Source organism: Pelobates fuscus, chromosome 12 (assembly GCF_036172605.1).
Source record: "Pelobates fuscus isolate aPelFus1 chromosome 12, aPelFus1.pri, whole genome shotgun sequence".
Classification (NCBI taxonomy): domain Eukaryota; kingdom Metazoa; phylum Chordata; class Amphibia; order Anura; family Pelobatidae; genus Pelobates; species Pelobates fuscus.
In genome coordinates, this window is record NC_086328.1 from 59,726,820 (window position 1) to 59,739,648 (window position 12,829).

The following is a 12,829-nucleotide window of genomic DNA, read 5'->3' on the forward strand; positions in this document are numbered from 1 at the left end:
CTCCTCACACAGAGTAGAATAGAGACTGTTACCCATCCTCAGAGACCATGATACACACTGACACAGAGCAGAATAGAGACTGTTCCCCGTCCTCAAAGCCCCTTATACACACTGACACAGAGCAGAATAGAGACTGTTCCCCGTCCTCAGAGACCATGATACACACTGACACAGAGCAGAATAGGGACTGTTCCCCCTACATAGGGTCACTTGGCAGGCATGGATTGACGCCTGTCCTCAAAGCCCCTGATACACACTGACACAGAGCAGAATAGAGACTGTTCCCCGTCCTCAGAGACCATGATACACACTGACACAGAGCAGAATAGAGACTGTTCACACTACATAGGGTCACTTGGCAGGTATAGATTGACACCTGTCCTCAAAGCCCCTGATACACACTGACAAATAGCAGAATAGAGACTGTTCCCTGTTCTCAAAGCCCCTGATACACACTGACACAGAGCAGAATAGAGACTGTTCCCCGTCCTCAGAGACCATGATACACACTGACACAGAGCAGTATAGAGACCGGGGGTCTAGTAGCGTGGACACCCAGCACAGGTCGTTCTCCTTCAGCCTTTTTATACGAGGGTCCCTCAACAGGCACGACAGCATGAAAGACCACATTTGCACAAGGTTGGATGCCGAGCTACTCATTTCCCATTCCTCCTCCTCACACAGAGTAGAATAGAGACTGTTCCCCGTCCTCAGAGACCATGATACACACTGACACAGAGCAGAATAGAGACTGTTCCCCGTCCTCAAAGCCCCTGATACACACTGACACAGAGCAGAATAGAGACTGTTCCCCGTCCTCAGAGACCATGATACACACTGACACAGAGCAGAATAGAGACCGGGGGTCTAGTAGTGTGGACACCCAGCACAGGTCGTTCTCCTTCAGCCTTTTTATACGAGGGTCCCTCAACAGGCACGACAGCATGAAAGACCCCATTTGCACAAGGTTGGATGCCGAGCTACTCATTTCCCATTCCTCCTCCTCACACAGAGCAGAATAGGGACTGTTCCCCTTACATAGGGTCACTTGGCAGATATGGATTGACACCTGTCCTCAAAGCCCCTGATACACACTGACAAAGAGCAGAATAGAGACTGTTCCCTGTCCTCAGAGACCATGATACACACTGACACAGAGCAGAATAGAGACTGTTCCCCGTCATCAAAGCCCCTGATACACACTGACACAGAGCAGAATAGAGACTGTTCCCCGTCCTCAGAGACCATGATACACACTGACACAGAGCAGAATAGAGACCGGGATCTAGTAGCGTGGACACCAAGCACAGGTCGTTCTCCTTCAGCCTTTTTATACAAGGGTCCCTCAACAGGCACGACAGCATGAAAGACCACATTTGCACAAGGTTGGATGCCGAGCTACTCATTTCCCGTTCCTCCTCCTCACACAGAGTAGAATAGAGACTGTTCCCCATCCTCAGAGACCATGATACACACTGACACAGAGCAGAATAGAGACTGTTCCCCGTCCTCAAAGCCCCTTATACACACTGACACAGAGCAGAATAGAGACTGTTCCCCGTCCTCAGAGACCATGATACACACTGACACAGAGCAGAATAGAGACCGGGGGTCTAGTAGTGTGGACACCCAGCACAGGTCGTTCTCCTTCAGCCTTTTTATACGAGGGTCCCTCAACAGGCACGACAGCATGAAAGACCCCATTTGCACAAGGTTGGATGCCGAGCTACTCATTTCCCATTCCTCCTCCTCACACAGAGCAGAATAGGGACTGTTCCCCTTACATAGGGTCACTTGGCAGATATGGATTGACACCTGTCCTCAAAGCCCCTGATACACACTGACAAAGAGCAGAATAGAGACTGTTCCCTGTCCTCAGAGACCATGATACACACTGACACAGAGCAGAATAGAGACTTTTCCCCCTACATAGGGTCACTTGGCAGGTATGGATTGACACCTGTCCTCAAAGCCCCTGATACACACTGACACAGAGCAGAATAGAGACTGTTCCCCGTCCTCAGAGACCATGATACACACTGACACAGAGCAGAATAGAGACCGGGGGTCTAGTAGCGTGGACACCCAGCACAGATCGTTCTCCTTCAGCCTTTTTATACGAGAGTCCCTCAACAGGCACGACAGCATGAAAGACCCCATTTGCACAAGGTTGGATGCCAAGCTACTCATTTCCCGTTGTTCCTCCTCCTCACACAGAGCAGACTCGGGACTGTTCCCCCTACATAGGGTCACTTGGCAGATATGGATTGACACCTGTCCTCAAAGCACCTGATACACACTGACAAAGAGCAGAATAGAGACTGTTCACCGTCCTCAGAGACCATGATACACACTGACACAGAGCAGAATAGAGACTGTTCCCCGTCCTCAGAGTCCATGATACACACTGACACAGAGCAGAATAGGGACTGTTCCCCCTACATAGGGTCACTTTGCAGGCATGGATTGACACCTGTCCTCAAAGCCCCTGATACACACTGACACAGAGCAGAATAGAGACTGTTCCCCGTCCTCAGAGACCATGATACACACTGACACAGAGCAGAATAGAGACTGTTCCCCCTACATAGGGTCACTTGGCAGGTATGGATTGACATCTGTCCCTAAAGCCCCTGATACACACTGACAAATAGCAGAATAGAGACTGTTCCCTGTCCTCAAAGCCCCTGATACACACTGACACAGAGCAGAATAGAGACTGTTCCCCGTCCTCAGAGACCATGATACACACTGACACAGAGCAGAATAGAGACCGGGGGTCTAGTAGCGTGGACACCCAGCACAGATCGTTCTCCTTCAGCCTTTTTATACGAGGGTCCCTCAACAGGCACGACAGCATGAAAGACCACATTTGCACAAGGTTGGATGCCAAGCTACTCATTTCCCGTTGTTCCTCCTACTCACACAGAGCAAAATCGGGACTGTTCCCCCTACATAGGGTCACTTGGCAGATATGGATTGACACCTGTCCTCAAAGCCTCTGATACACACTGACAAAGAGCAGAATATAGACTATTCCCCGTCCTCAGAGACCATGATACACACTGACACAGAGCAGAATAGAGACTGTTCCCCGTCCTCAGAGACCATGATACACACTGACACAGAGCAGAATAGGGACTGTTCCCCCTACATAGGGTCACTTGGCAGGCATGGATTGACGCCTGTCCTCAAAGCCCCTGATACACACTGACACAGAGCAGAATAGAGACTGTTCCCCGTCCTCAGAGACCATGATACACACTGACACAGAGCAGAATAGAGACTGTTCACACTACATAGGGTCACTTGGCAGGTATAGATTGACACCTGTCCTCAAAGCCCCTGATACACACTGACACAGAGCAGAATAGAGACTGTTCCCTGTTCTCAAAGCCCCTGATACACACTGACACAGAGCAGAATAGAGACTGTTCCCCGTCCTCAGAGACCATGATACACACTGACACAGAGCAGTATAGAGACCGGGGGTCTAGTAGCGTGGACACCCAGCACAGGTCGTTCTCCTTCAGCCTTTTTATACGAGGGTCCCTCAACAGGCACGACAGCATGAAAGACCACATTTGCACAAGGTTGGATGCCGAGCTACTCATTTCCCATTCCTCCTCCTCACACAGAGTAGAATAGAGACTGTTCCCCGTCCTCAGAGACCATGATACACACTGACACAGAGCAGAATAGAGACTGTTCCCCGTCCTCAAAGCCCCTGATACACACTGACACAGAGCAGAATAGAGACTGTTCCCCGTCCTCAGAGACCATGATACACACTGACACAGAGCAGAATAGAGACCGGGGGTCTAGTAGCGTGGACATATAGTTTTCACGCTGCTTGTAGTTTATATATGGTTCCCAAAAATCAAACAAACGATAAAGTAAACATGTAAGGATTCAGAATTTTCTTTCAAACCCTTACACATTGTGTGTACGTATTTTTTGTCTTAAGTTTGTGGCTTTAACCCCTTAAGGACACATGACATGTGTGACATGTCATGATTCCCTTTTATTCCAGAAGTTTGGTCCTTAAGGGGTTAAAGAGGTTCACGTTGTTTCTATGATGTGCATTGTGACGAAACCAACCTCGCCACTGGGCCCTGGAGAAGCCTGTTTGCTAGCCTCCTACCTACTGACTATGGCCCCTGGGTTATTTGGGGCATATTGTACTGTATATTGCTGCTACTGGCCCTTTTAACAGCATCTATGGACACATTGGGACTACTGTCCCTTTAAGACTGTGAAGCATATTCTAGTGTACTGCCTGTAATATTATATATGTATTTATATATGTGTTAAGTTTATCCTGGGTGATTTGTATGCAGCATTCATCTGATTGTTCGGTAGAATCACTCCATTCAGTATATTGAGTGAAACTACCGAACAACCAGACCACCCAGGAATAAGTGTGCCTCCAATTACCGTTTGCAACAATGTTGCAAACGGGTAATTGGCAATCAGTGCAGTGTGGTCTGTGTCCTCTGGGGGGCCGCCAATCGGGAGCCGAACACGTGGCGGCGGCCATCTTAAACTACCGAACAGCGGTGTTTTACCGTCGAGTGTCTGGACCTAAAATCGGACACTTGACTAGGCAAACACAGCTGAGACCTCCATACTTCCAGAAATTCGTATAGAAACTACCGAATGACCCGCCGTTCGGTAGAAAGAACCCCACAAACAAGGGAATTCATTCAAACCCTCTCCAGGCTCTATAACACAGGCAATTCGTCTGTTTTCATTCCCTTGTTTGTGACCGACCGCAGGGCCAAAATGCATGGAACTGTTTTCGGATACTTTACCCATGCGGTCGGTCAAATCTTTGGAACCCCATATCTCCCGAACCGTTCATCCGAATGACTTGAATTTTGAATATGTTGTCCCCCTGAATAAGGACTTAAAGGTGTACCCCCTGTTTTTGGGGTACATCCAGAACTTGGCTGAAAAGGTGTACCGGATAATTGGGTTTAATGTTATCTGAGGGGAGGGGATGTGTGGGCTGAACCATGTATGTGATTGGTTATTTTATGCCTCCCCCTGGGTGTGGCCTGTATGTGTACTCATGTAATAAAAACCAGGCTGGGTGCCCCAGCACCTCAGATCACTGCTTGACCTTCAACACGGAGCCTTGTCTCGTTCTTGGGGGGATTCACTGTATGCTGTTGGAGATTGACTGCTAGGAGTGTAAGCTGATGTCTGCTTTTCCTATTCATCTGCTAGCAGCTATTCGTGAGGTTCCAGCTTGGAGTGCTATCTTATTCCCTGGTATGCAGTTCGGGAGTTTGATGCATTCGCCTATAGCCAATTCGTGAGTTTTGATGTTCTGCAGTAGCTGTGCCTTTCTGAGAAAAGGGGATTATCGCCTAAACGGATTTTAACCCCTCATATGCTGAAACGGTCCGTTACATGCATAACATGTTCTTGTAAATGTTTGTTAAATTTTTCCTGGAATTTTATAGCATGACAGGAGGCTTCATATTTGCTTAAGTCTCTCTTTACTAGAACTCCACAGCAGCACATTAACAGAGAGATAAACACCAAAGACAAAAACATAAGGTATCTATATAAGGCTCCTCCTAAGCCACCATTTCCTCTTTCTTTGCTGCTCTGCATCAGTACAGGTCAGAGTACCACTGCCTCCTGCTTCTAGTGGGTGGCTTTGGGATTTAGTGTGATTTATTTATGATTGTTATGAACTATGCTTGGTTGTGAGATTTATGTGCCTTTCTGGCTCTTTTATTTTCTTTGGGGAATGTTTCCTTTACAATACTGATAGTTTTTTTTTTTCATGTGTTTATTTATACAGATTACTGATAGTTTGCCATGTGTTTATTTATACAGATTACTGGTAGTTTGCCATGTGTTTTTATTTATACAGATTACTGGTAGTTTGCCATGTGTTTTTATTTATACAGATTACAGTAGTTTGCCATGTGTTTTTTATTTATACAGATTACTGGTAGTTTGCCATGTGTTTTTTATTTATACAGATTACTGGTAGTTTGCCATTGATACCGGAGAAACTGACGGAAGCGAAGCACAGAGAGATGGACACAGGTTTCTTCAGGAAGGAAGAGATTCTTTATTGGATCACCGATCGGGACTCAGAGGGACTAGCGTCACCAAAATACCACAAGTTCTGAGCCCCGGACAATAGTGCAGGCTCCTTATATAGGCACATAACTCCTCCCATATTAAGCTCCACCCGCACATTCTCTTGACCAATCAATACAAATAAGAATTAACTTCCTGCTTGACCGCATGGCTTGTCCAGCACAATGGAGGAGGGGAATACTACATCCTGTATTCTTGCACATGCTCCGTACACTACTGATCGTATCTTGCCTCGTGCAACCAACTGATCGATACGTCAGCATATGCACGTACACATGCCACGTGGTAATCTCGGCCTACTAAATTTATTTTTACCGAGATTCCACCACATTCCCCCCTTTGATGCCTCTTGATATTTCACAATTACTTGAGGCATCACTTAACCTTAGTTTGCATACACCGCAAGTTACCCTGAACCAGACCAGACTTAACTTATGATGTAAATCTTCAACACTCATCTTCCTGCATTGGTTCTCCCTGATCTAGAGCCTCATATTTATAAATTGCCATTATCTGTGCAGCAGCCTTCCTCTCTGCTATATTTTCTATCAGGCTTTGCACAGACCTAACTACTAAGGGTATAAGGCACGGCAGGAGTAGACACAACATTAAAATCAGTAGGACTCCACCTACCACTGCCTTAAGCCCTCCAAACCACTCATACCAGCTACCAAACCAACTACTTGGATTATACCCTTTCCATACCTGAGTAGGCACATGCGCTAGTTTAACCATATGGCTAGTAAGCTCAGCTATTGCTTGCCCTTCGTCATCTATTTGAAGACAGCAATTGCTCAGGTTAAACTTCTCACATACACCTCCCTCTACTGCTAAAAGGTAATCCAAGGCTAATCTATTTTGGTAGACTGCTGTCCTCATCCTGGTATTATGCTTCGCTAGAAGATTGAGCGCTTGTGATGTTTCGTTAGTAATAATCTCAACCACCGCCTGTAATCTTATAATACGGTTGAGCATATAAATAGGGGTTCTATAACCAAAGGTACCATCCTCTGCCCACGTGGCTGGCCCATAATAATCTATGATACACTGGGGAGGCCATTCATCATCTTCCCAGGCACCTATCTCTATGGGTCCCCTTTTCTTCCTATGATTCACATCATACACTTTAACACCTAAAGTCTCACCTGTTTCAATAGGTAACAAAAAGAAGGATGGTTTGAGCATACCCAACACACATGCCCCTTCCCAGTCCTGTGGCAACTCCGAATAGACTTTCTTACCACAGATCCAGTACAAATTTGCTGGGGCTCTCCAGGTAGATGTGATGGATAAATCAAACCACACATCCTTTAAATTGGCGTATCTAGCAAACGGGTTAGATGGTTCTGAGACATTTGAAGCCGACCACCAAGTTGTATTCTTTGTATCATCATCATAAGCTTTTTGCCCTAGACAAGTTAATTCTCCTACAGAAGTATTATACATTATTCCTTTCCTTGCTATGCAAACATAACCTATGATGGAGGTCTTTAATCTCCACTCAGATTTACCTCTAACACTCATATGATAATCGGCTTGTGTAGATATTAGTTGGTCAACTGCCTCAGAACCGGACATTACCTCCTTTGCTTCCCAAGGCCATTGGTCTCCCATGTTAGTACCTCCACACACATAGCAGTTGGTAACATTAAGAGTACCGGCAATACTTTCAGCTAAGTCAATGAACAGGTTTTTAGCATTATGGGGGATCTTATTATCTATACTCATCTCTTCATAAAAGGAATGGTATACTTGATGAGTTTGGGAGGATACCGTATCAGTCTCTATCCCTATAAACAATACTGTCCCAGGATCTAAACCCGTCCCGTATATCTGAAACCCAAATAAATTGCCATATTTGTCTAAGAACCTATCAGGGTTATTTATAAGTATATGGACTGGGTTGCATTCCATAGACTTACAATATGGGCTGGTAGGCAACTTAGTCACTATCATGTCTTTGTCTACTGTCTGTCCCCAAGTTGCCCACCCCACACAAGACCAATATGGGCAAAAGTTATAGTCTTTATTTGGGCATCTAGGACTCACATATTTATTTTTACTACTGGGACAAATATATTTATCATTAGACCCATACGTCCTCTCCCATCTAAGATCCCCACATACATTCCACGGTTTTCTACCACTTGATATCGCTTTACACGCATCAAATAGCAGAACACCCGAAGAATGTACGGATTCTAATACTGTCTTATTAATTAGGGTCCCCTGAGGATCTCCATTCCTGAGAGTCAACCAAATTGTACGGGGTTGATACTCTGGACTGAAGCACTTAGGTTCTCCTACTCCTAAATGGCACACACTATAGTCTATATTTAGGTATCTACATCTCGATACATCTCCTTTACACTCGTATTGTGAATGCCAAATTAGGGTTTGGGAAATATGGTTACCTGTTCTTGTAGTCTTAATGCATACCTCACAGCTAGGAGTGTCGGTACCTCTACCTTCCTGAATATAAAAATACACATAAATAAACATTATCATCAACACATCTTTCGCCGTCATCCTCAGTCTTCGTCCGTGCGAAGGCACCTCAGCTTCCAGGATGTAAGGGCTGCAGGGAATGGAGTTCTGCTCGTCTTCACAGGAGTCCCTTCGAGACTTTCCCTGGCTTATACACTATACGTCGGTGGGCGGACAGGCTTTATTATGGCCTTCTCACTCACGCACCAAATCCCAAAAATAATAACATTTGTAATCCACAATAGTTCCTCGTTACTCCGACTGAGTCGTGCGTTTTAACCGGATCTTGCAGGGATTCTCTGGATCTGCTGTAACTTGCCAAGAATCGACTGCTGCTGGTTTAACCCTGGAGTGATGTATCCACGGAGTCACTTCGGCTACTTTTATCGCTGTAGGGGTAGACAAAAGAACAACATAAGGACCTCTCCACTTGGGCCCTAACGGTACATTATTCCACTCTTTAATCCACACTTGATCTCCTGGATGATAACTATGAACTGGGGGATAAATATTCACAGGTAATCTATCTTGTACCCATTTCTGTACCTCCTCCATAGTCTTACCCAACTCTACAACCTGCTGCCGGGTAATTCCTTCTCCCAACTGACTCAAGTCCCCCCTTAAGTTACCAAGTACGGTAGGTGGTCGCCCATACATGATTTCAAAAGGAGAGAGACCCATCCTTCTGGTAGGGGTACTGCGGATTCGCAATAAAGCTATGGGTAAGAGAACGTTCCACTTAAGTTGGGTTTCCTGACACATTTTAGCCAACTGATTCTTAATAGTTCTATTCATTCTCTCTACCTTACCAGAACTCTGGGGTCTATATGCTGTATGAAGCCTCCACTTTATACCTAGCATATGAGTCAGTTGTTGTAGGCACTGATGAACAAAAGCTGGACCATTGTCCGATCCTATAGAACAGGGTAGTCCATATCGGGGTATTATTTCTCGTAGCAGGAATCTCACAACTTCTCCTGCTTTCTCTGTACGAGTAGGACATGCTTCTACCCAGCCTGAATAGGTGCACACAATTACCAGCAGGTAACGATGTCCACCCGATTTAGGCATCACTGTAAAGTCAATTTGTAAATCGGACATGGGGAGTCCCCCCATAAACTGGACTCCTGGTGGCTTTACTGGTCCTTGTCTTGCATTATTTTTAGCACACGTTACACATCTTCGTACAATGGCCTGAGTCAAGTTGGACAATCTTGGTATGTAGAAATGTTTTCTGAGAGATTCTTCTGTGCTGTCTCTCCCAGAATGTGTCCCGTTGTGATAATTTTGGACAATTTCTACCGCTAGTGATGCTGGTATGACTATTCTTCCATCTTCTAGCTGATACCACTTGTTCTCCAAATACTTTCCTGGTTCAGTCTTTAACCACTCCTCTTCTTGAGCTGTATAAACTGGAGTCCATTGGGACAGTGGAGTTGGTATAAGAGCAGCTATATGCCCCACATATTCCTGTCTTCCTGATTCAGCAGCACGCTTAGCTGCACTATCTGCCATCCGATTTCCCTTAGTTACATCACCATCTCCTCTCAGATGCGCTCGACAATGTATGATACCGACTTCTTTCGGCTCCCACACTGCTTCCAATAGTTGTAGGATTTCAGCTGCGTATTTGATTTCTTTGCCTTCTGAATTCAGTAGTCCTCTTTCTTTATACAAAGCTCCGTGGGCATGAGTGGTTAAAAACGCATATTTGGAGTCCGTGTAGATGTTCACTCTTAAACCTTCAGCCAATTGTAACGCTCGTGTCAATGCTATCAATTCTGCCTTTTGTGCCGATGTTCCTTTCGCCAGTGGCCGAGCTTCTATCACCTTGTCTATTGTTGTCACTGCATATCCTGCATAGCGGATCCCTTCTTTCACATAACTACTGCCGTCGGTATAATATTGAACATCGGGGTTCTGGATGGGAAAATCACGAAGATCTGGTCTACTTGAGAATACTTCATCCATTACTTCCAAACAATCATGTTGACTTTCAGTAGGTTGTGGCAAAAGGGTAGCTGGATTTAAGGTGTTTACAGTCTCTAAATGCACTCTTGGGTTTTCACACAACATTGCTTGATACTTGGTCATACGGCTGTTACTAAACCAATGATTTCCTTTGTAATCCAACAACGTCTGTACTGCATGTGGGACTCGTACATAAAGTTCTTGACCCAGAGTGAGTTTATCAGCTTCAGCTACTAGCAGGGCGGCTGCAGCTACGGCTCTTAGACAAGGTGGAAGTCCGCTGGACACTGCATCCAATTGCTTAGACATGTAGGCAACAGGTCTTTGCCATGATCCCAAGTACTGTGTCAATACTCCCACAGCCATTCTTCTTTGCTCATGTACATACAGGTAGAATGGTCGTGTGTGATCAGGTAGACCTAATGCTGGGGCACTCATCAAAGCCTTCTTCACATCTTCAAATGCCGTTTGCTGTTCTTGGGTCCATAAGAAGGGGTCGTGCTCTGTACCTTTGATAGCTGCATACAGAGGTTTTGCCAGTATCGCGTAGCTGTGAATCCATATCCTACAGAAGCCTGCTGCCCCCAAGAATTCTCGCACTTGTCTTCTATTCTTGGGTATCGGTATTTGGCACAGCTTCTTTTCTCTCTGGCCCCATAATTCTTTGACCTTCAGAGATATGGAATCCCAGATATTTGACAGTTGGCAAACACAACTGAGCCTTCTTTCTAGACACCTTGTATCCTGCCTTCCAGAGAATGTGTAGTAGATCGTGCGTTGCTTGCTGACAGATTTCTTTTGTAACTGCTGCTATCAACAAGTCATCTACATATTGTAACAATACACACTCTCCTGGGATGGACTCGAAATCCAGTAGATCTTGACTTAGAGCTGAACCAAATAGGGTAGGTGAATTTTTAAACCCTTGGGGCAGTCTTGTCCAAGTCATTTGGCGTTTTGAGCCCGTTACAGCGTTCTCCCATTGGAAAGCGAAAATACATTGACTTTCTGCGGCAATTCGGAGGCAAAAGAAGGCGTCTTTGAGGTCTAAGACTGTAAAGTAAGTAGCCCCGCCCGGAATTAAAGCAAGCAGGTTATATGGATTGGGTACAACTGGATGTATACTAACAACCGCATCATTGACTGCTCTGAAGTCCTGCACAGGTCGATACTCATCTGTACCGGGCTTTTGAACAGGCAGCAATGGGGTGTTCCAGGGGGAAGTACAGAATTTTAGGATACCATACCGTATGAACTTATCCAGATAAGATTGGATGTTCTTCTTAGCCTTCTACGGGATGTGATATTGTCTTAGGCTCACTGGATAAACCCCAAGTTTTAGTTCAATTTTTATAGGTGGAATATTGCGGGCCAGTCCTGGTGGGTTGTTCTCTGCCCTAACTCCTGGTATGTTGAATAATGACTCATCACTCCTAGGGTTTTGGCTAGTCAACGCTGTATAAAGTCGCCACTCTTCTTCCTTTGGTACGGATAATGTCATAATACCTGAAGGTCCATTAAACTTTAAGGATGTTGTTCCATTTGGTAGGAACGTAATCTGCGCTTGTAATTTTGATAGCATATCACGTCCCAGCAATTGGACTGGACATTCAGGCATATAAAGGAATTGATGTTTTACTACGTGGCCTCCCAATGTACAGAGTCGACTTTTAAGAACCGGTTTTTCAGCACTTCTTCCAGTTGCTCCTATTACAGTAATAGTCCTTCCAGATGGAGGAGCAACTAGATTAGTCACCACTGAATGTTCAGCACCAGTGTCGATCATGAACGCACTCCTTTTTCCCCCTATTGATACATCGACCATAGGCTCCGCTCGACCAAGGGGGATGGAGCCCGGTCGGTATCAATAGTCCTCCATGACCGTGTCAGCCAATCCTACAAAGTCCCTGCCTTCTCTATCGCGGGACCTTTGCGCTGCTGGGATATACCTATCTACCCTAACACTTCCTCTGTTCCCATTGCTCCCTCTATTACCATTACTCCCTCCGGGGCCTCCTCTACCTCTCGCTCTGCCTCTAAAGTTTCCGTAACCTGCCCTGGGTTGGTCTCTCTCGTACTGCTCTCTTTGTGGACATTCGTTCCTCCAATGCCCTTCTTCCTTGCAATACGCGCATTGATTCCTACTCAAAGGCTCCCTATTCCATCTACTATCGCCTCTATCTGGGCCCCGTCTATCTACGCCTGCGATCGCTACCGCTAGCATGTCTGCCTTTCTACGCATCTT